A 21415-nucleotide genomic window follows, 5' to 3' on the forward strand; every position below is an offset into this window, starting at 1 on the left:
GTGATTTCACTTTATCTTTATTTTGCTATTACCATTTTGAGGTTAATGGATTATTTATTTGACTTTGCACATGTGTCAACTGATTTTCCGTAGTCTGTAGATTGTATTCTGATATGACCTGAGAATCATGATTTAAAAGTAGACATCAAATTGTGCAGAGAGCAAAAAAAAGACAATCAGTTTGTTCCTAAATCTTAAAGTGGCACTTGGAAAAAATAGGGGTAAATGATGCAAGATTGGGGTTACAATGAGAGGACTTTTGTGGAAGTACACCTGTGCAAAGCCAAGATTTATTACGGGGCGACAACTGACAGCAATGTGAAAACTTCTGAGGAATTAGCCGAAATCGATGGGTTGCATTTTTGTAAAATGATATAAGAGTTAGGCTGCCGAGAAGTTCAAATGATGGAAGAGTAAGGGGTAATTTGTACAGACGGGTTAAAATGGGCAGGGGTCATTTGTTCGATTCTTCGGAACATTACGAATCTTAGTCGTATGAATGAACCCACATTTTGGGTGAGGCATCGGTGGTCTATAGTCGAGGTCAAATGGCATGGTCAACCTAGGTTATGGGTCCTTCTCTTGCAACCTCAATCTTACTTTTGTTGGGCAAAAAAATTCAACCCGAGATTTTTACTCGTAATTTTGCATTAACGGACACCACGTCACGTTCGTCTGTAACCAGATTATCGTTTACATTATTCTTGATTCGGGAAAACTTTTCTCAGATCTTCAGTTTTGAGAAATTGTGTACGGACTGAAATTTTTTTGCGATGAAGATTTAACCATGGTAACCATCTACCGTTGCGATAACAGCAATTTCATAACTCACCGATGGAATATCTAGTTTATGCCCAACTATTACTGCGAACATCTGAAGCAATGGCAAAATTCTGCTTTGAGGTTAGACTATCTTTTTCGAACATTTTCCTCGCCACTATTGCTATAGGAAGAGAGGCGGAAACAGATAGTCCAATCAACAGCCCGCAGTGGTTAATTCGCTAATCAGTTGCTAAGCTATGCAATTGTTGTAATAGCAACTATATATAGTTGATTAAGAACATTACCACACTGTTGTTATTGCCCTCTCGAAGTTATGCAACAACTCGGTTGGGCCTCGGATTCTGGAATGTTCCCGATGTCGATAGAAACCGTTTGTCAATCAATATTCTTTATTGTATAATGGCATCTGACAAAACACCCTGTGAGGTTGCACTGATTGTGTTTGCCACAATATTCTCTCTAACAGGAGTGACTATGGTAACAGTTGGAGTTATCTATGCTCTGGGCGATGAACCTGCCAATCACGTTCTTTACTTCACCCAAAATGGAACTGGCTACAATGGTACTAAAATTCTCATTCCACATCGCACTTCCACAAATTAGCGGGAATTGCGATAGCCGTAATATCACGCCGGAATAAAGATTTTTAGTTTTTGTGGTCTCTATCAAAGAATAAATAGCCAATTATTCATCAATTTTGCCTTTTATGAGAGTCAAACATTGATCGTGAACGACGCCACTGAAAAATAATAAAAATCGGCTCAAAACATAGCCCAACTAACAGACTCGAGATTAATCTTGCTAGAATCATAGACTCACTATTTGCATAGATTCTCACAAATTTGCATCCTTTTTCTATTCGAACATGAATGGATTCATTTATAACTTAGACCTTCCTTAATTTTATTAATAGCCGCGAAGCGAGAGCGATACTTTTATTGATCTCATTGTAGTTTTTGTTGCATTTCATGGAGTTTGAATTTCTTTACTCTGTTTTTTTTGTAAGAGTTGTGCACATATTTTTCAGTGAGCTTCGAATTTCAAGAAGGGATCAACGTGAAACGCCATGAAAATAATTTTGCATTACATACCCTAAACAGGTTTAGTTTATTTTTCCAGTGTTAAGCACTAAAGTTGCTAGGAAGCCCTAGTATAAATTTAATGTCAAATTTGCAATTATTTTTAAGGAAATTTGCAAATTTTACTAAATAATGCATTAATTTTACAAATATTTGCGAACATGTCTGAAAATTTTCGTCCTTTATCGTCAGTAGTTGGCCTTCTAGCGTGTTACAAACTTAACATTATTTTGTAAAAATTTGCAAATTTGAACTTGTGAAGATATAATTTTTAAATTTTTACAAATTTGGCACTATCGTTCAAAAATACACAAAAATGTATGCAAACTTTGCATTAGTTTTTGAACTAGGGAGGTCCAGCTCAAGGTGAAAAGTCGCTTAGGGATTTTCGAAACCAAAAATTGTCAGTTTTAAATGTTGATAGCCATTTTGCGAATCTAGTGCTTGGTCAAATCTGCCTTAAAATAACGCTAGTTACAATTCACAGAATTATTGGGAAAGCAGAAATTTTTTGATCGTTTTCTGTCATTTTTGAATTGTTAGGGTCCAATGAATCCTTGTTAAACTTGCGCGTGTTTTATGGTTAATATTTGGGAGAATAAAAATGTTTCGAGCGCATAAAAACGTGCACTCTTATACAATCTTTGCTTGTTTTTTCAACTTTCCTATAACTTTGTGGTCCCTGTCTCCGTTTCTCTCCTGAATGTCCATCCAGGTTTCTGCTAGCCTGCGATTTAATGGTTCTTTACGTTATGGCAACTGTTAATGGGTTTTGCGACAGACTTTCCGGACAAGTGCCTTCGTAACTTTTTTTTCAAATTTCGTGTTTTGTGTTCAAGAAGATCAATGATTTTTTTATAGCTTGTAGCTGGGTTTCTTTGTAGTTTTCCGGAATTAAAATTTGATTTTGCATGACATGAAAACCATGAATTTTCGGCAGTTTCTGCTGAGTTAGTGGTTGACATTTTGTTTTGAGTTGTCTGTGCCTGTCTGTAAACGTTTTTCCTCTGTTTGGCTCGTATTCCAATAATGGTCTGTTAGTCAGATCTAAGTCTATTTTTGTTTTCTATTCATCTCCATGGATTGTTTTTCAGGATCTTTCTCACTTCATCGTCTTTGTCGACAGTTTTTGCAATCGTTTAACTTTTTCCTTTTCAGAGACTTCTACTGGTGTATTGTTAAATTGGTGCGCGTCACGTCAATGTTTACTCTCTTTTGCGTCAAATTTTAGATCTATTGTGTCATAAGTTTTCAACTTAATTCACTTAAAATTTGACTTCTGCACTCATGTAAAGAAATGTAAATTTCAAAAATTTTTACTTATTGAAGGTCATTAGAGGGGCATCGAATCATACACCGGATCCAACCCTTAGAATTTTAGGAAACAACAGCTGTTCAATTTAGCTATCTTCGGGCATTCTTCCTGCTACGTTCTTTATACTGAGTGAATGATGTTTGATTATTCCTATAGCGCCGTAGTTTAGCGGACATAGAACACATATCCCTCCCTCCTTCTCCCTCCCCCTCCCTCCATCTCTACCTCCCTGTCTACCTCCCTCCCTCCCTCGCTCGCTCGCTCCCTCACTCCGGATCTTTTCTGTTATGGCCTCCTCCCTCCCCCCCCCCAGCTTTATATAGTTGATCTGTTTGCAACCCCCGGTAATTCATTTTTTGCTACATATCGATACTTGTTTTGATTAAAGTAAATTGTCGTCATCCGAGCTATATTAAAGGAGTTTGGGTCTTTCCAATTAGAGCTCCCTAAGGGCCATAATTTTATGGGGGGGGCTATAAAGGGAAAGGCCAGAAATTTTTCGCGATTACTTTAAACAATAAATTGAAGAGACTGTTCTTGGAAAAGGTAAATATCGAATTGATAAAAACCCGCATTATTCAACTGTCGCTTACATTTAATGCAAATTTTAAATTTTTATGTACGCGTTAATTTCGAAACTTCGCTGCGTCCTTATAATTTAATTGTCATTTGTCTTAAATCGACTATGTGAGGGTAGGAAATCCAAACAATATGACAGATATAATACGTATAAGTGGTATCAAATTTGGCTGGGCTCTTACAGATCACACAATACGGGATCTCTTTATGTATGCCAGTCAAATGTGACAAAAGATATAACAAATCGAAGGCAAAGATATATGCCTAAGACCTGTCTGTGCTATAAGTCTCAATTTAAAATAGTTGGGGGGCTGAAAGCATTTAATTTATAAAAGAGTAAATATAAAATTACAGCTTACTAATTACCAGTTGTGCAGTGGTGAAATGGAGGTGAGCTGCTGGGCGATCGTTCACTTGGGTGTTTCTTCAGTTATGTTATTTGTCGAAAAAGAAAGTTATAAAAATAAATCTGGAATTATTTGTCTAAGTTATTAAACAATTTTGTTCGACTATTTTATTGTTAAAGTGAAGTTAAATTTTGAGAAAAGTGAAAGCAGTTGTCTGCTGCTTGCTTCTGGGAGTGATTTCTGTCTCTCTAATTTTATTCCGTCCCACTTCGCTGAGAGAAACAATTAATTCCTCTCAGCTCCGTTTGGGCCGATAGGGAGCGAATCACAAACTCACGTTCATAGTGAGGTGCTTCTTAACTTTCCTATTGGCCGAGAAGGCAAGAGAATTAACTCTTTTTTATCTCACGGAGAAATTATTGAAACTCCAAAAAATAATAAAAATCTAAAAAGCTGAGAGCATCAATTATTGATTTCGTAGGCGCCTGTTTTCTGCTTTTCCCCTCTTCTAAAACCGCAACAATTATGGTTTTCTTGGGGGCTTTTTATGAGACTCTATTGTCTTTTCCCCTGAAGCAATTTGCTTCATCTTTATTGAACTTGGGGGGAAAGATCTGCATTGCAACTGTCAAAAGCAGAAGTAATTTAAATCAAAAGAAACTGTGGTTTTACAGGCCGCCTACGTTCAACAACGTACATTTTCTATCCTGGATATAAGCGAGGAGATCCAGGCCTAAGGTTGTGTTATTTAAATAAGTCGAACTGAGTTGTTTAAATACTTGTGTACTGGTAGTCTTAACAAGCGTTAGTTCGTTTAGCGCGCGGCGAAAGAATGGTTAATTAGCGCCTAAATACGTTCGCTCTAATGCGGGATTAATTATCCGTTCATTTGTAACGGCTCTCGTAATACTACAGTGGGGGGTGCAAATTGACGTAGGGGGCAATAACAAAATAGAGCCCCTTGCTCCCTCACTCCCTCCGTCCTTCTCTCCCTCCCTTCCTCCCTTCAAGTTATTTGATCTCTAAAGTGGCACAACAGAATTGATCTTAAAATTAACGTTTTAAATATGCCATACAATTTTGTTTCAGTTAACAACACTAAAGCAGTATCGACAACAACCAACATCACCGCAACTAATTCATCTTTGGTTTCAACCACATCGAACTCTACTTCTCCGATAACCACATAGTTTTGAAAGTGAATTTCCTAAATGTTGTGAAATAGAGTTGATTTTTTCTTAAACTTGATTGCAGATGGTTCGGTTGTGTTTCTTACCTGCAAAACAAACCTTGAAAAATTGATAAATTCTTGTCAGTGTTCATGGCGAGAAAACTTCTGTTCATGCAGACTTTTCCGATCTTGCGAAATCTTACCTTATGTGGCAAAAAAAATTGATCGTTTACCGTATTATTTTAATCAACACATTGTAGGATCCATCATCAAAACATCTTGCAAACTGTTTCAATTTCTGTCAAAGAAAGTCAAGATCTTCGTAGAAAGATATACCAAGTTTCGTTTCAATGGGTCTCCTTTTCCTCTAACCCTCGAGAACAATTTTTCGCCATGAGCCTGCTCTCTTTTGCACTTGCAATTGAATGAATTGCAAACTAAAAAGCGCAACAACCATTTTAATTTTTAAAAAAGCATTGCAAAAGTTCAATGCGACCGATTCTAAATGGTTCAATTCGCGAACACTGGGAAAACAAAACAACTCGAAATATTGAGAAAGCTTATTATATAATGCTTTTCCTCCTGATGTCATACTTATTTATGATGCAATAATCCAAGCCAATTGACTCAAATGCAATGAATGGGTGTCCCACTCTTTTTTACCCCTTAGTTTCAACACAGTTAATTTAACCCTTATCATTTCACCCCCCCCCCCCCTTATCATTTCACCCCACCCCCCCCCCCCCCCCCCCTATCATTTCACCCCGATTTTAAGTCTTATGTAATTGGTGCTAATAACAATTCCAAAAAAGAGATATGTATAGAGTTTGGATGAAAGAATTAGGTTATAATCTTTGCAAATAGAGAGATACTGTTTGGGGAAAAGTGTTGTGGTGACTAATCCGGGAGTTGAAATGATAGGGGTGACAAGAAGAAGAGCCTTACAAATGCATACTATCATGTATATTTACTAAATTTTCATTTTTAATTCTTTTGAGAGCCAAAATTTATCGGAAGTTCATTTTTAATTAATGTTATTGTCACCCGCTTTTGCTTTCACATCGAGTTTTGAAAAAAGATGTAGTTTTCCAAATGTACTGTGTCATACCACATAGTCTTGACAACATTTTTGATGTTCATGAATTCCCACAGAACACGACGCTAAGATGAATTTACGAAATTTCTAGGTCTACATAAATTTGTATCAGATCGAAAGACATGGAAAAATTAGAATAATAGTTCAAAAAGGAAATTAATCAAGTTGAATACTGTACAATGAGTTTTAAACACTCAAAAAATACAGTGCATTGGATATTTGGTCATGATAACAATATGTTTTTCTCAGCAATTTTCAATCAGCCAGTTACGTTGTCCAGTCAAGAACACGTCAGTGTAAACACAAAGCGATCAAGCCAGTACTATTTGGTATAGTAGTTGTAGAGAATTGGACAAATATGTGAAACGTACTCCAATTTTTAGGCTCTCTTGAGACACCAATTTCTCCCAAAATTTTTGCAAAACGACTTAAAACTGCCCCTCGGAAGTATGTTCGGAATCAGTCGAAGTCCTCTCGGTAGTTATGGGACACCAAAAGTACCTACCACGAATTGAAAACAAAAAATTCACCACACCGTAAAGGGTAGTGTGTTTTGTATGTTTTAAAAAAACAACAACAAGTTCCTGAAACGACAAATAATAAATAAATGTTGAACTGGCCAGTCTTTTGGTTCAAACAGCTTTTTGCACTTGAGAAAAATCATTATAAAACAATTTTCATTATTTGCATTCAGCAAAATGCCCAGTTAGAGTTCAAGTAAGTTGTTTTTGCAACCTTTTTTAAGATAAAAGGACCTCTGATTTTCTAGACATAACCGTTTCAAAATTTTTGTGTAGACAAAGACCGTCATTGTTAAAGTGCGCTGATAATCAGACTCCAAATTAGACCCTTGCTTAGACAAAAATTAGATATGATCGCGATGTGAGTGTAAGATATGTTTTGTTCTTTGTCAGAGTCAATCTTGTAAGATCGCACGTAATAAATCTTACATCTGATAAGATTTACAATGTTCATATACAAACCAAATCTTACAAGATCTTAAGTAAATAATCTTACATCTTATAAGTTTTGCAATTTTCTTCCGTAGAGCAAATCTTGTAAGATCTTATAAGACGATACTTACCTCTTACAAGATTCACTCTGTCTTGTAAGATCTTACAAGATATGCTCCATCTTATCAGCAATTACAAGATATGTAGTATTGTTAAGAATCTTGTAACATCTTATAAGAACTGCAATGGTCAATGACCAAGGAAGATTTGAAGATACAACGTAAACTACAAGCGGCACCCGGTCATTGTCTTTCTCGTCAATTCAATCACTTTTTTTAATATGTCAACAGAATTGCTTTTTGGAAAAAGATATGATCCCAGAATCTTTTAGAATGTAATTCTGCGCTGCATTAACAATAAGTAGCCACGTGCGCCTGAATAAAGGAAGATATTGCTTTCGTTAAGATATTATGTCCGCTTAAAATAGTTTCTGTCCCTTCATTAAATTCGCAGTGCAGATATGGGCCGATGATCGATATCAGTTTCCTGATTGCATGAAACAAGCGGTCCTCGGGAACGTTCACCGAACCGCGCTTTGGACATAATTGTCTTCCACCGTACAATAAGGGTAGTTTCCCTAAATGAGGAGAAAAAGAGTAGAGCTTTGAAATACAAAATCTGCGCAATTGATAAAAACTTCAAATTTTGCTATCGGGTTTTGACTTAAATCATAATCCAAATGTAGAGAGTCAAGTTGTGGATCAAAAAGATAGAGATTACCTTGAAGAACAGTTTTTTACTAAAAACAAAAATGAAGTAAAACTTTTAGCGTGTATCTAAAGGTATTCGAATAAAAAATCAATTAAATCCAACGGCACAAAAACTCTAAAATTATTGAAGGTTACTTTTCCTACATGGAGTACCAATAATGGAATTTGTTCTGTTTTGGCCCCGGTTACAAATTATTTGTTGTTATATAGCACGTTACTTTGTAAAAAAATACAACGTTCGTCTGGGGGTAAAAGATCACAAAGCTGGGGTGGGGTCAAAACAGAATAGATCCCAATACTAATAAAAATTGACCCAGGTTAATTGTCTAATCTGTTACCGGTTTAAAAAATTCTTCAAAATATCATCACATTGAGTTATTGAAGCGCCAGCCAATGCGGCATTTGAGAGATATTCAATCGATTTCAGTTCGATTTTGAAGGACATTTAACTCTTTGAGTGTGCCAAAAAACCAGATAAAGCAAATCACTGCTTCTTTTTTGGAGTCGCGTTTAAAAAATAATCTTCTAGTTGTGGAAAAGTGAGCGTGCGGGAGACCTCTATTGAAAAAGGATATGCTACCAACAAACTCAATACAAACTGATAGCACAAGGATACGTAGCCATTGTGGTTTCGCCGTCTACGTTGAAAGTCGACCACCCAAAATATAACATGTTGTACAACACAAAATAATGACATTACACAAAAAGAAAGGAATGATCCTGTATGAGCATATGGTTAAATGCGAAAACAGATTTTTAAAAATTCAGGCACAAGAAAGAAAACAAAGGCAATATGTATAACATATGAGATGAGAAATAATAAAAATTAATAATAAGATAAAAACGAGCCTTGACAAGCAAAGGAAGCAAAAACGGCACTTGCAATGATTCAAGTGCCGCTTATTCAAATCAGAGTCAAATAACTAGCGTGATGCAAAATTGATTGCTGAAAAACCAGCTACACTCACAACGCGAGCTGCAAGAGAGGATTCTGACCCCCCATTTGGCCTTTTGCAACTTGCTCCTTTCCAATAGCAAGGATGCACCCTATTGAAGTCGAAACGTCAGTCGTAATAGAACCATGTAACAATTTTATGTTCAAAACCTTCCAATGTAACATTATTATGAGAGCCTTTCCCCAAAGGCACGTCCCGTCTCACAAACAGCTTCTCCCACTTGTCTTTAGGTCTCTTACTAATCAATTCCGATTGATATCTCAACTCTTTTCCAATGTTATACAGAACTGATGGTAAAAATTATTTTTTCACATCTTTCCTGATAATGTCCCAATCCTCCTCAAGTTCATTCTTGTTCCGCATGACTTATTTATTTCCCTAATAAACTTTAAACATTGAATAGATTTTTTGAAAAACTGTTATAATGATGATACCATTCCGGCTTTTTTGTAGTTTCGAATTCACAAGAGCAAGGTTTCGCAGAACAAGCGGTGCAGAGTTTTCATCTTAAGCTCTTAAAGGAAGAAATAAGTTTAATGGAACAGGGCCGTAGATTGTTCGATGAAAAACAAGACGAGGATAGGGACAATCTCAGGAAAAAGGCGAAAGCACTTTTTTACCATCAATTGTGTACAGCTTTAGAGAAGAAACGAGATATCAATCCGAATTAAGTGGTAGGAGATTGATCAACAAGTTGGCGAACCTGTGTGGCAGACACGACAGATCCATGAGGAACAGATCTCATAATAATGTTGTTACATTGGACGGTGTCGAACTGCCGAAATTTGTCATAGAAGTCTCATAATTAAGTCCAAAGCATCCAATAAGAGAAAAATTTAAAGAAGTGCACTTCCTTGCGGAGGTAGACAGATTAGTTCGTGAGTTAAGTGAGATCAAAACTGATGGTGATAGGCTATGTGGAATGGAATCGTCGGCAAAACGGTACGCCAAAGATTTACGTGAGACACCATTGGATAGAGGGGATAAAAATTCATGACTTCTTGAAAAATTACAAAATACTAGCTGTAACTTTTGATAAATGGTGGGGTTTTTGTAATGAAAGAGACAACTTATGCGATTAAACTGAATGAAATCCTTGGTGCCAGTCAGTTTGAGGCTCGTAATGGAGAAAGTGGTGTTCTAACCGTAAAACGTGAGAAAGTGACAAAAAGCAGTTTGCATCAACTAATGAAACAGGAAAAGCTTAGTGAAAAGATTTCTCAAGACATCTGATTCGCACCCGGCCTGGACTTGTGGTCATGCTAAATTACACTAAAAACGGTACTCCGCTTCGACCTGTTTTGTGAATATCCGGTAGCATTTACGAGAAACTCAAAAAATTTATGACTCATTTTTTGCCAGTTGGCCAGGTGCAAATATTGAGACTAAATTGGAGGATGGATGCCAGAGCCGGTTTAGAGGCTACCATTTTAAAGGAAGGTGAAGTAGTAACATCTCTTGATGTTAAAATCTTGAATAACTGTACGCCGGTGACGAGGTTCCTAAGAATCCGAGGTCAGCTTTGAACAGCCTTTTGAGACTAGGGAAAGAAGGTTCACTTTAAATGTAATAAAACCTGGTACACTCAACCGGACGGTTTGTTCATATGTGTTTCGCTTGCGATAATTTTGGAAAATTGTGGATAAAATCTATTAAAAAATCCTTGCAGAAACCAAACAGGGGACGGGAGAAACAACTCCTGAATTGAAGAGAATTGGCATTAATTGCAACCGAAGCGTTACCTTTCAAGGGAAAGGAGTTGAAGGCAAATCTTGCAAAAAACTGTTTTCATGCAAAATGCAAAGGTGTCACTGACACGGAGTAAATAAACATGCAGGAAATTGTTCGTATCTGTTAATATTGTGCAGAATAATGTACAACAGAGGAAAAACAGGGATTAAAACTAACCAAGAAGCAAGTGGGTGACATAGTCAAGGAGAACCCTCTAGATTAAATTGATTACGCAAATCGTCGTCACAAAAATTTGCAATTCACTCCTGAGACACCCAACGGCAATGGAGACCTGGAGTTCCTGGATATGAACATAAAGGTGAACTTTGAAAGAAAAACTAGCTTTCATTGGTATCAAAAATTGACTGATACCGGCATAATGTTGAATTTCTGTAGCTTTGCACCATTACAACATAGAAAAAAAGAGTTTCAAGGAACTGTACATAGGATTTTCAATACTGGCTGCAACTGGCAATTCTTTGATGTAGCTCCTAAGAAAACTAAGAGATTGGGACTCACAATCAGGATCAAATTCAGTTGTCTTACAGTCCTGTTAATGAGACGTTGGATAAAATGGTCATGTAGAAAAAGATTAGAGCAAACCCACCGAAAATGAACAACATCTCAAAGCTGTTAAAAGTCTCTACAAAAATGAGCTTAAACCGATGTTTCCTGTTCAATGCAATGGAAACATCAAACAAATTTTTGCGAGTAGACTGCAAAATTTGTGTGATATTCAAATCGTTTTCACAACGAAAAAATTAACAACTTGCTTGCCCACCCTGAAATCAAGTTCTGGTAAAAATTTGAAGTTACATGTAAGATACAACGTTATATGTAATAGATGCAGTTCCATGTATATTGGCCGAACCAGCGGACATGCCACCATTAGAAATTCGGAGCATCTAAAGGAAGATTCCCCTAAAGGATAACACCTCGTTGAATGCTGTGGTACAGCGAATACTATTCAATGGGAGATTTTAGATGCTTGTCGTATGACAATAAAATTGATCCACATCAAAAAGCTGAAATTGCAACTAAATACACGCGAGGACGTGTACCGAGGACGGGAACTGACACTGTAGTATTAGTTCAAATGCAAATTTTTTGTCTTTTGATATTCAAAAATTATTCTGGTGCAATTTAAATCGAAATTTTGTCATCCCCAAGGTTTACCAATATATAGGAATGAAATTAAAAACTCATTTTCAGGAACAGAAAACAATACACCCGGGAATTTCGAAAACTCCGGAATAAAGGCAGAAACAATTTTGGTGTAACAAATGTAAAAAATGTAGATGTGAGTTTAACTGTAACTAATTTCAAAAACCCGTTTTTTAGAATACAATAGATAGAGTCAAAGACAAGTTTATCTACATTGTAAATAATATTATTCGAGATTGCTATACCTGACGATTGACGCAATGTTCGAAACGGTTCGTTCTTTTATATCAATTTAATTTTAAATTGAAAATTCCTTCTTCTCTTCACCTCTACATCAGTTATCCACGTCACTTCGTATGTCACAATGATGCCTCAATCTTTTACGCTATCTGATTTGTTCAGTTGGCACTTAAGCAGCTTGAAACTACAATTTTGATCTGTAAATTTTATCTTCGAGCAGTTCTCCATCGCCAATGCATTTTATTGAAATCAACTCAATTCTCATTTCTATTGATATCAGCCTCATTTTCCCAGATATGTCTTGTTCACGGCTAAAATTTTTAAATTGCAGCGAAGATGAACTGATAAGTAAGCTTCAGGATAGCAGGGAAATCGTTAATCAAAATTCAAAATTCAACGGATCTAACTGGTAGGTACTCGACAAGTGACTTCGAATTTGTAAGGGCGCACATTATGTCTACGCTTACAAGTTTTTTTATGTCCAAAACGGCGAGTCTAAGCAGGGTTTTTAAAGTTTGGCAATAAACGTATAACTTTTCGTTTGACCATCAAATTGATTGCATATGTCATGAAAACTGAAATAAATTGGTAAAGCACGAATGCGTTAAGTAACTGAATGAGATCATCGGATTAACTGAATGAGATCATCATTCTCATTATAGCCCCCCCATCAAAATAGTTAGCAAACCTTTACCCCCCCCCCCCGCCCTCAATCATGGTAAACATACCATAATGGGGGGCTATTAATTGTTGGCTATAACGGGAAATACCCGGATCATCAAGCAAGCCTAAAAGCCGGGGCAACGGTGTTGGCGTACGCTAAAAAGTCACCGATAGTGTACCAACTGAATAATTTCGGCAATGTTTCTCTTTTAACCAGATAATTCTTTCTGCTGTAAGTTAACTGTGTGTATTTCATAGCTTGTTTCGCGTGCTATTTCCTTTTTGAAAAGAGAATCAGTTATACCCTCCAAAAAAAAAATGTTTGCTCTTAAGCCGCGCAGGACAATCAAATGGACGAGTAGCGCTCCCCTACTATGAGAGACCACTGCATTCTATAAAATATTAAAGACAAAGCAATATAATTTTTTTAAAGTTGGGTCATGAGAATTGAAGTTCTTTATAAATTAATTTGTTATGAAACCAGTTTCCGCTTCCACTCTATGACACTGTGTGATACATATGATTACATATATTTATCGAAATCTCTATGTGTACTAAATTATCAGTTATCCTCTATTTTAATATTATATCATGCAATTTATAACTAAGGTCATGACTTCATATTATTCACGTATAAATATATTCCCGCTAGTCTACTAAATTATTTCATATTATGTTCACAGTATTTTATTATCAGTAATCATAATCTCGATAAGCATTCTGAATTCAAGTCATCATTGTAAACGCTCTTCATTCTCAGAGACAATTTCTAGATTGGATTCGCGCCGCGATTCCACCGAATAAAAAAAATTCGTTCCGCGTAAATTCGGATTCGCACCGCGATTCCATTATAATTCTAAGACAACACATTCAAAGTGCTGAGACAATTCTAATTGCTAAACTCAGCTACAACATGGCGCAGTCAGGCAGCATTAAAGGACAGTGGCAAATCTCCACTCGGAATTCAACCCTTCTGGGAAAAGGCAACCCTAGAGCCTCCACTTCGATGGGAATACTGGAGGACGCAACTCAAACTCGCAATTCTTACCCATGAAGGCATTGTAGTGGACATTCTCCTGGCTGAACCTCCAGAACATGTCATTTTGCCACCCGAACCGGCATATGAAGATGCAGTCGAAAACCCTACTGCACAATCGGAACGAGATCGACGCACTCGTAACGAGCAGGCAAAGACTGCGTGGAAAAATCACTGTCAACGTGTTGTGGCGGTAGGCATCCTATGTGGAGATAAACCATGGCAACTTTGCGATCGAAAAGCATCTTCACTGATGTATTTGAGTTTGGGAACGGAAGGGCGACGAGTATTCAACTCTAAAAACTCGACTGTTAATCTTGACGAAATTTCTACACGGAATCTTTGGGATGTCTTGAATAAAACATTTATTCGAATCCATAATATAACGTTCGACCGGTACCTCTTCCTTACAAGGAAACAGCAAAAGGGGGAACCGATCGAAAAATTCTAAGGCCACCTTAAAGAACTCTCTAAAAATTGTGATCTCGGTGAAAAAGGGGATACAATTATCAGAGACGTTTTCATCGTCAAATATGTCAAATATGCAAAATGAAGACATCCGAAAAGAACTTCTCAAAGAAACGGTAGAGCCTGATAAAGCTTTAGCAATATCAATCAATATTGAAATGGGTACCCTTAATCAACTTAAAATGAACGCAAACTAAACTGAACTCAATTCAACAGTTAATCTAGTACAACGGATGCGCATCGCGAATACTACTCCTTTTTCTTCTATGAATACCACTGCACGGAAAAAGCCCACAACCTGTCACTTCTGTGGAATGAATTGGACCCCAGAACACCGCAATAGATGTCCAGCACGCGGGAAGAAATGCAACAACTGTGGTATTGAAAACCCTTTCGCAAAGGTCTGCCGAAAACCTAAAGATCCCAACTCTTTCCCAAAACCGAAGCCAAGAGTTAATAATGTTGAGAAAGATGATCAAACTGAAGATATTAATCAAATCTCGGTTTATTTTGACCCTGATTTGGAATCAAATTACTCATCGGATGAAGACAATTGTGTAGCTTCAATATCTTCGGCAGACTCTACAACTTCTGTAGAAGCAATTAATCTTCCTGTAGTGTTTGGAAACACAACAACAAACGTTCTGGTAGATTCGGGTAGTGTATGTACACTAATAAATGAGTCGTTGGCGGATTGAATTATCTCCCAAGATCTAAACTCGAAGTGGATACGCGAAGCGAATCCCAAACAATTGAAAACTTTCTCTAACGAGCCCATTCAAACGCTAGGCACCCTTCAAACATCTATTCGAAGCAACAATTGGTAAGCGAATCCTATAGAAATTCAAGTAGTGACAGATGGTCATCGTCCTTTATTGGGGAGAGATCTCCTCCCTACTCTTGGTCTTTCTATCCAACAATCTAATAATCAAAAGACAGTTAATCAGGTAGATCACGAATAGTGCCCAATCAAAACGCAAATCGCAACTGATTTTCCTGATCTAATCTCCCGAATTGGTAAGTCCAAAGTGCATACAGTTCGTTCAAAATTTCATCGAAATTATACCCCATCACACCAAAAAGGCTGTCGTGTCCCCATAAAATTATTAGACAAAGTATCTGATGAATTGAAAAGACATTCAGAACAAGGACATATCGAGAAATTGCAGGAATGCTCTGACAAGAACTTTATTTCCCCAATTGTAATCAGAGTTAAAAAAGACCAGTCAGTAAAGTTAGCTCTTGATTCTAAAGTTCTGAACAAAGCTATCCATAAAAATAAGTACCAAATGCCCAACATAGATAATCTTATTGATTCGATTTCACAACATATTAACGATTCTAATCATGGTGATAATGTTTATTTTTCGACGATTGATTTAAAATATGCATATAGTCAATTAAATTTGCATCCGGATACTGCACGCCATTGTAATTTTAACATTATTTGTGGCGACGCAACAGGTACGTATCGTTTTCAAACGGGATTTTATTATCTTACGGATATGCCAGCAGAATTCCAGAAAGCGATGGATTACACACTGGTTGGTTTGTCTAATACTTACTGTTTTCTCGATGACATAATTGTAGTCAGCAAAGGCACTAAGGAATCGCACCTCAAATACGTTTACAAATGTTTGCAGAAAATCGATGCTGATAATCTCAGAATTAATTTAAGCAAATGTCACTTCGCAAAACATCAGATAAATTGGCTTGGATTCACATTTTCACAAAGCGGCGTTAAACCTATAGAATCAAAAACCGCAGCAATTGCAGAAATTAAAGCTCCTAAAACACTAAAACAATTACGACCATTCTTGGGCAGTGTTCACCATTTAAGCATATTTATTCCCAATCTTGCTAAAATTTGTCACCCTCTCCGACCCTTATGGAAGAAAAATGAAAGATTTATTTGGACTGAAGTTCACCAAAAGCATTTTGAGTATATTAAAACCGTAATCGCAAACGCTACAGAGAATACTCATTTTTATCCAACTTTGGAAACGCGAATCAAATGCGATGCATCTCGCCAAGGATTAGGCGCTGCGCTTGAGCAATTGAATTGTGACGGGTAGAAAACGGTGGCTTTTGCTTCTCGCTTTCTTAATAATACTGAAGAACGTTATAGAATAAATGAACTGGAATTGCTTGGCGTGGTTTGGGCCATCGAATTTTTTAAATATTATCTTTTTGAAAAAAATTTCACAGTCTTGACAGATCATAGAGCACTTCTGTCGGTTCTAAAATCTCATCGTTCAAATAAATCATATAAAAGCCGATTAACACGATGGATTGATCGTTTGTTACCTTTCAACTTTAATATAGAACATATTCCCGGTACTAGAATGGGTTTAGTCGATTATATTTCGCGCCAGCCCAATCAAAAAGCAAAAAGCATCACTCAATATGATGAGGAATTCATGGTAGCAACAATTTCCCGCATTCGCGACGCAATTAAATCATTTTTCTGTCACTTACATAAAATTCCTTTCCATAAGCAGCACACTACCAGCACACGCAAAATACAAGTAAACACGCCGCGCGTCCACTCTTGCAAACCTGCTAAAAACAGCATGCATATTTCAAATGCCTCAAATAATTCATTCACTACTCAAGTAAAAGTCAACAATTACAATTCTAATTTCATTTCTGCTTTTAATTGCCACGCAAATCACTTGCTTCAAAATAATACTGCACCCGCAGCGCAAATCCACTCACAAATCAATTTCAATTGTAATTCAATCACAAATCCTGATCAGAACATACATCAAATCACAAATCAGAACCTAATGAAGAATTTCAGATTGACTTTGGGGGTCCGATAATAAATGAGCAAGATAATGATATATATTTCTTAACATGTATTGACCGTTGTTCTAAGTATCCGACAGTTAGAGTTTTTGAAAAGCTAATGGCGCAAATGTAGTGAAATTCCTTCGAGACTATACATATACTCACGGCTTACCACGAAACATATCCTTCGATCAAGCAACTTGTCTGGTTGGTAAACAAGTTACGAATTACTGTAATGAAAATAATATTAACATAATTGATGCTCCGGTCGGTGATCATAGAGCTATTGGATTAGTGGAGCGAATGATCCAAACAATTTAACGCCGTTTATCTTGAATGAAAGCTGAAAATAAAGACACTTTTTCAAAATCCAAAGCCATTAAACAGATAATTTCCGCTTTACGTTTAACAAGGCAGAAAGCTACACAGATAACACCGTTTGAAGCTCATTTCGGTCGTCCTGCAAATACTCCCTTACGGAATATTAGTACTACTCCATCAAGTTTAAATCTAACTTATGAAAAAATCATTAATCACTATTTAGATGCTGATACAGTTTCCGCCGACGAATTTCTGGACGCAGCTGGATGGGTCAACCCGAACCGAAGTGACATCGAGATTGAAAAGAAAATGTGTCAGGCATCACTAGACGCGGGCTCCCGATATCGAGATTCAGAGGATAAGGAATCCCGATTTATTACCCATCCAAAACTCACAGACCCCATTCCCCGGACAGAGAAGACCCTTAGCGGCAAATTAGCTCGGAAACTCCCGAACAAAAAGAGAGCGAAGAGGCAGTTAGCTGGTCTCTATGAGGTCCTTAAACCAGGATCATTCGTAACGAAATCCTCACCCACGACGACGATAATCAACGAACCTGGACGATCTCCAGTAAAAGTCCGCGATATTGATTTGGCCAAATTTAGAACCAAAGCAGAGCGATCAACCAATCTCTGGATGTACGCGCAACGCCGTCCCGCGCCCTATGAACAGACAACTGAAAGAAAGATTGCGAAACACAGCAATGACCTGAAAAGACAGAAGAGAGGAGAGATAAAGATTCGCCACCGCCAACGAGCTACTACTTCTGTAGTTTCCTCAGTCAATTCAAATGTTTCGCGCGCTCTGACAGTCCGAAAACCCGTTAAGCATCAACCTAAACGTCGTCGTCAAACAAATTTAACTGAGACAAGCGATACTGCACCGACCTCTCCACAACAATTAATTTCCCTTGTACCTGCCCCGCCGGCGCCCACTACACAAGACCATCAGGAACCACCCATGTCCTCCGCTTCCCAAGATCAGACTGAAGGCCGTAAAAGAAAACGGACTCAATTCTACGGCTTCACAGATGCAGATATCTCCCCAACAAGTTCTTTGGCTTCTACTAGTTCGGCTAAACCAAAGAAACGCAAAACCAAAAAGGTGAAGCAGACTGAAAATTCTGTAGTAGCGCTAATTCAGGATGCCGAACACTCAAGAATCCCATCACCACCACGACCGGACTTTCAAATTGGACAGACCTCACCACCAGATCCCCGAATCAGGTACTACGAGTATGAGCAGGAACTTGAGTTATCAGTCTGGGACGCTGAAAATTAAATTTAGTGAATCAATTAGAACTTTACAAAGTCTTTTAAACTCCTTCATGTCAATTTTATTATGTATTCGCTTTGCGAATCCAATGTTAACTGTGTACGTTCATTTTAGTTTATTTCATTTGTTTCTCAATTGCTCATTCCAATTTGTTCCTGTATTTGCTTCGCAAATCCACTTTCTAATGTGTGTGATGTTAATGTATTTACTCCAATTCGGTTCTTTTGTATGTTACAATTATACACTGTATTCGCTTTGCGAATCCACTGTTATTAGCCTTTTTGTTCATTTAATTTAACATTTGCGGCACCTTTCCATTCGTTGTCTCTGTTTATGCACTCATCATTTCATCTCTTCTTTTTGTTGATTCTTAAATTGTAAATAAATTTTCAACTTTTCTGTCATGGGGGAAATGTGATACATGTGATTACTTATTTTTATCGAAACCTCTATTTGTACTAATTTATCTGTTATCCTTTATTTTAATATTATATCATGCAATTTATAACTAAGGTCATGACTTCTTATTATTCACGTATAAATATATTCCCGCTAGTCTACTAAATTAATTCATATTTCGTTCACAGTTTTTTTTTATAAGTAATCATAATCTCGATAAGCATTCTGAATTCAAGTCATCATTGTAAACGATCTTCATTCTCAGAGACAATTTCTAGATTGGATTCGCGCCGCGATTCCACCAAATAAAAGTAATTTGTTCCGCGTAAATTCGGATCCGCACCGCGATTCCATTATAATTCTAAGGCAACACATTCAAATTTCTGAAACAATTCTAATTGCTAAACTCAGCTACAACACACTGCTAGAACTATCATTATCAGTCGGCCCTTTGGAACCACTGAACCTTCTGAGACATATGATAGCGCTGCGCAGGAGAGAACAACAGCAAAATAACGATTACTATTTCCAGCTAAATTCTAAATTCCTAGAGAGCATGTTTGAATAAAAATGGTGTCATTATATCTGAAAAACTCTCTCGGAGAGCAAATAGTCTAAAACGATGTAAAAAGCTTCGAAAGCTTTCTATTTTCTCAAGCGAAAGGTATCGGTTTTTAGCAAACATTAGAACAAAACTTAATGCTTACGTGGGATGTCATACCAGTAATAAGTTATGCCTCAATGGTTTGGTTTGTTAACAAAACAGAATGCAAAGAAGTAGAACGTATCTAAAAGAAAGCAACGGTATGGATTCTGAGTAGTTGGGAAATGAATTATAAAAGTAGAATGGCAAAACTCAAGCTTCTGCCGCTATCATACTACTTCGAACTACCCGTGCCAAAAAAGCGGATGAGAATTTTTGGATTAGATTCTGCAAGCTACTGAATATCATTATTAAAAGCGCTAACATTGAAATAAAGCAGATTGACAAACAATATCTAACAAAAGTTTACTGGAATTACTTCGAAAATTGTTACTCTGAAGTCAACTCCTGTTCTTGGACCTTGCTCTGCAATTGTGGCAGCTCTAACACAATTCAGAAAGTGGTCAACTCAATGATGGGTGCAAACCCTTGTGCACACACTACACAGAAGCCTGAACTCTCTCTCTCTCTCTCTCTCTCTCTCTCTCTCTTCGCTCTACCGTTTGCATGATCAAAGTGAATGCAGTCATTGTAAAACTTGAAAGTCAAATACTTGAGCTATGGCAACTGCAACATGGAATAATGCTTATTGTTGGGCGTAAAACTCCCCCAGCTTAATGGGCGTGTAATTTTTACGGCTCCCAGGCGCACATGATATTTTTATAAAACGCTTCGTAACACAGGCGGGGTTTATAGTTAGTTTTATATTGTTATAGTAGAACTATATAATTATAGTTAGCGGGGGCATAGAAAACGGAATACAGAATAGATCCTTTTTTACTACTATTTGTTGATCTTCTTATATTTTGTTGAATCCGCTCGTAGCTTGGAGATGTCAGAACCTCCAACACAGGTTTGCGGGTGGTCCGTTATCTTCATCCCCAATAAATGGTGTTTACAATTAAAATACAGCCATCACCTTTGCTGCGTTCTATGATGTCTTGTTTTTACTACTTTGCACTCTTCGCCTGCTGCAGGAATTCACCTTAGTGGGTATATAACTTATCAACTCATGCCCTCTTCGCAATAACCGTAACTATACCACATAAGGGACTGCAATTTCGAGACAGGAGCTTAGTCGAACCAGAAAATTCGGACTCTTCCCACCTAATCAGATTTAAAAGAATAAGGCCGATGTTCTGTGGAGATCTGACCTTGGATATAGGTTATCTGACCAGTAAGCTTGGGGGGCTATAATGGGAAAGGCCCAAATTTTTTGCATTTTTAAAAGCCAATTTTGATTTTGGAACCCGTTTATATCATGCTAAAACTGTAAGAGATAAACTAATTTTTAAATTACACGTTTTAAATATTCTGGGAAGAAACTGGTAAAAGTTACATGAGACGACATATGTCTTCCACATGAATCTATTTTCATAAAAATTGCGAAGAGTTGTTCTTGATCAGGTGTTACGTAAGCAGCTAAATCAAGTTATTTGCTTTAACGCGCTTGATCATTGCGCTTTTATCCAGTGAACGCAAATTTTTCCGTTGCTGCTTATTTCGTTGGAAGTAAAACATCTGCTCCTTGGTAACAGACTCAAATCCACACCTGCCATGTATTGAATAATAT

The sequence above is a fragment of the Convolutriloba macropyga genome, chromosome 12, assembly GCF_964194025.1.
Source record: "Convolutriloba macropyga chromosome 12, txConMacr16.3, whole genome shotgun sequence".
NCBI classification, from domain to species: Eukaryota; Metazoa; Xenacoelomorpha; order Acoela; family Convolutidae; genus Convolutriloba; species Convolutriloba macropyga.